This window comes from Asparagus officinalis, chromosome 5, assembly GCF_001876935.1.
Source record: "Asparagus officinalis chromosome 5, Aspof.V1, whole genome shotgun sequence".
NCBI lineage: Eukaryota > Viridiplantae > Streptophyta > Magnoliopsida > Asparagales > Asparagaceae > Asparagus > Asparagus officinalis.
In genome coordinates this window covers 118,505,620-118,509,942 of record NC_033798.1, presented here as the reverse complement: position 1 = coordinate 118,509,942, position 4,323 = coordinate 118,505,620, and positions in this window count along the sequence as shown.

Sequence of the window (4,323 nt, the reverse complement as noted above, 5' to 3'; positions counted from 1 at the left end):
GACCCACAAGCTTTTCTAGACTGGCTAACGAACATGGATCACTACTTTGATTGGTACGCCCTGACAGAACTCCAAAAGGTTAAGTTCACAGCGATGAAACTCACCAGACCTGCCTGCCAATATTGGACCAATCTCAAAATGCTGAGGCATATTAGAGGTGAGTTATCGATTACAACTTGGTGAGAAATGGTCGACAAACTGAAACAAAAATACCTTCAGCCATCATTTTATCATCGATTGCTCGACAAGTGGCATCGTCTCACTCAAGGAACCAAATCTACGAAAGAATACGTTGCACAATTCGATGAATTGTTTACTCGATGCAACACCATTGAGCAAGAGGTGCTGATGAAGGTCCTATTAAAGTTTAGAGCTGGATTGAGAAGCGACCTCCAAACCGAACTCTTTACTAGAGGAGTAGACACCCTTGAGAGAGCCTACGCATTAGTTCAAGATTTAGATGAAGCCACAAATCCCATTCATCTCATAGGAGTCAGAATTTTAGAACTCATTCCTCCCAGTCTTCCCATGCCACTACCTCTAGTCAACTTCCTAGTCGATCTAACCCTAGTTCTTCCCAGCCTAAAGTCGACTCCAAGGGTAAGGAACCGGAGAGAGATTCCTCAAAGATTAGCCCTCACGTTAAGTGCTACAAATGCCAAGGGTATGAGCATGTTTCTGCGAACTGTCCGACCCATCACAAGGTTGCTATCATCTATGGCCAATACAGGTATGAACCTGAACTTGATATCGACGAGTTTGTTCATCAAGTTGATGATGATACCGATGATTTTGAGGATGATGTCGATGATACTATCCTAGGTTGTCTTAGGCAAATCGAAATCCCTATCGTATATGTTGTTAGATGTGCCATCTCCTAACCCAAAGCTGTTGATGATTGGAGACGTACCTTTATCTTTCACACGTTCACAAAGATTGGAGATAAGAATTGCAAAGTGATCGTGGATAGTGGAAGCTGTATTAATGCAGACTCCTCAGCTGTGATCGTCAAGCTTGGCCTTAAGGCCGTACCCCATCCCAATCCATACAAGGTGTCATGGATTAATGACACCGCACTTCATGTCCAAGAGAGATGTTTAGTCCCTCTTCAATTTGCCATTTACAAGGATAAGGTTTGGTGCGATGTTCTGAAGATGGATGTGGGTCAAGTTATTCTTGGAAGATTGTGGCTATTTGATAACGACGTTCATATCTTGGGCGATCCAACATGCTATTGTTCGAGCATGATGGGAAGAAGGTCAAGGTCCTTCCAGTTCAACCGAATGGTAGTGATAAGAAGCCTGATCCAAACAAGTCTTCCTGAGGCGTTAACCTGATTGGAGCTAAAGAGATTGACCTCAAACTAGCCAATAGAGCTCCCATTTTCGCCCTCGCTGCTAGAGAAGCTCCTAAGGATATCGCCGATGTAGTTCCCCCAGAAGTCATTCCTATGTTAGAAGAATTCTTTGATGTCTTCCCTGAGGACCTCCCGAACTAGTTACCCCCGATGCGTGATATCCAACATGCAATTGATTTAGTCCTGGGAGCAACCCTTCCCAATTTGCCTCACTATCGGATGAACCCCAATGAGCATGCAAAGTTGAAGAGGCAAGTTGATGAGCTGCTGAAGAAAGGCTTTGTGGAAGAAAGCATGAGTCTTTGTGCGGTCCCTGTATTACTGATGCTCAAGAAAGATGGTACATGGCGTATGTGTGCAGATAGGCGTGTAATCAATAAGATCACAGTGAATTAACATTTCCTCATTCCTCGGTTGGATGACATGCTTGATTTGATATATGGAGCCACTATCTTTTCTAAGATTGATCTTAAGTGTGACTACCATCAGATTCGTATCCGTCCCGGTGACGAATGAAAGACCGCCTTCAGGACAAAAGATGGATTGTATGAATGGATGGTCATGCCCTTTGGCTTGACTAACGCTCCGAGCACTTTTATAAGAGTGATGACTCAAGTACTCCGCCCCTTCACGGGAAAATTCTTGGTGGTGTACTTTGACGATATCCTTATTTATAGTCGCTCTCGTGAGTAACACGTGGACCATTTGCGTCAAGTCTGTACTATGTTAAAAAAAGAGCAACTCTATGCTAATCCTAAGAAATGTACTTTTTTTTATACACCAAGTCATTTTTCTGGGATTTGTGATCTCTTCTGAAGGAGTATCCGCTGATCCTGAGAAAGTTAGAGCTATTAAAGAATGGCCCGAACCTAAGAACATCAGAGATGTTCGAAGCTTTCACGGACTTGCTACATTTTATCACCATTTTATCAAGGGTTTCAGTACCATCATGACACTTATTACCGATTGATTGAAGAAAGGTGAGTTCGAGTGGTCAAAAGCTGCTACCGAGGTATTTGTAGAGATCAAACAAAGAATGTCGTAGGCACCTGTTATGTGCCTGTCTGATTTTTCTAAGGTCTTCGAAATTATGTGCAATGCCTCTGGTATTGGTACATGTGGAGTTCTATCTCAAGAAGGACATCCTGTTACTTACTTTAGTGAGAAGCTGAATGATACAAGGCAACGCTATTCCACCTATGATAAAGAATTCTATGCGGTGATACAATTTTTTTGCCACTGGCGCCATTATCTGCTACCGAAAGAATTCGTTATATATTCTGACCATGAGGCACTTCGATATATTCACTCCTAAAAGAAGCTGAATGTTAGACACGGTCGTTGGGTTGAGTTCCTTCAGGACTACACCTACACGATTAAACATAAAGCGGGAGTAGAGAATAAGGCCACCGACGCACTCAGTCGCCGCATACACCTTCTTTCCATTATGAGTGCGGAAGTAGTTGGCTTTGAGAAAGTCAAAGAGCAGTATGAATCGTGCTCTGATTTTAGCGAAGTTTACACCTTGCTGAATGATGGAGTGACCCGTGAAATTGATGGCTTTCTCCTGAAGGATGGATATCTTTTCCATTTTTGCAAGTTGTGTATTCCCGATACCTCTCTGAGAGAATTCTTAATTTGAGAATTACACACTGGAGGTCTCGCAGGACATTTTGGGAATAACAAGACTGTCGACGCAGTTGAATGTCGTTTCTATTGGCCAAGTATTAAATGTGATGTTGTTAGGCTAGTTGTTTGCGTCAAAAGTTGGTTTTGTTATGGAATTCATTATATCTTCGGTCGATTACAACAAATTCAAAAGAGATAGACACTGCCGCGGCTAAAGGGCGCGGCAGTCGACACTGCCGCGGCTAAAGGGGCAGTTACACCCACGTTCGTACGTGTTTGAAACTGTTCTCCCACGACTTTTAACCACCTTTTTCGTGGCTTAACTGCATGTCCACATTAGCACACGTTCTATCTCTGATATGCCGCCACGTGGGCTTCAAATAATCATCGAATAACTGCCTTATAACCGCCACAGCACTCTTCTATAATGGCCGCGGCACTCTAAGCTGTCGCGCCGAAGCCGCGGCACCCTAAGCTGTCGCGCTAAAGCCGCGGCACCCTAGACTGCAGCGCCTAAGCCGCGGCGTCATATGCTGTCGCGCCTTAGCCGCGGCACCATGTCCTGCCGCGCTGCAGTGTGTTGCCTGATGACGTGTATATCGTTCTTCTATATCGTCTTGAGTGGTGTTTGAATGTCTGTAAGCATTTTTTGATGTCTACACCCACATAATCAGAGTCAACAAACTCATCAATCTAATATGTATCTCCATCAAAACACAGAGTCGTATCAATGGTACCCTTCAAGTACCTCAGGATCCACTTCACCGCTTCACAGTGTGCATTTCCCGAATTCGTCATGAATCTGCTGACTACATTGACCATCTGTGAAATATCAGGCGTGTACACACCATTGCGTACATTAAGCTTCCAACTGTACTAGCATAGGGAACACACTCCATGTGCGTAATTGCGAATATTGAAGTACCCGAACTTAATTGTCTTTTGGACAAAGCGAATTGAAATTGACAAAAGTAATGATTTATACCATATTAAAGTTGGGAATTTGGAAGCATGTATAATAACTTGTCACTAGGATGAAATGAACGAAAATTGTCAAAATTGTGAGTTATAATCCATTAAAATCGTGAAATTGAATAATCATAATTAATTGCTATTGGTTTGAACAATTGATGATGGACAAATTTTGCTATTAGCTCGAAAAGTGCGAAAAAGAAAAACAACTATTGATTGTAGCACATAAAAATCACGAATTTTAAAGTATGCATACTTTTTTGCGATTGGGTTGAAGAACAAAAATCCTGGATTATAGCCCATGAGAATCGTAATTTTTAATGAAAGAAAATTTTAATTGCTACTAGGTAGAAATTAGCGAAAAT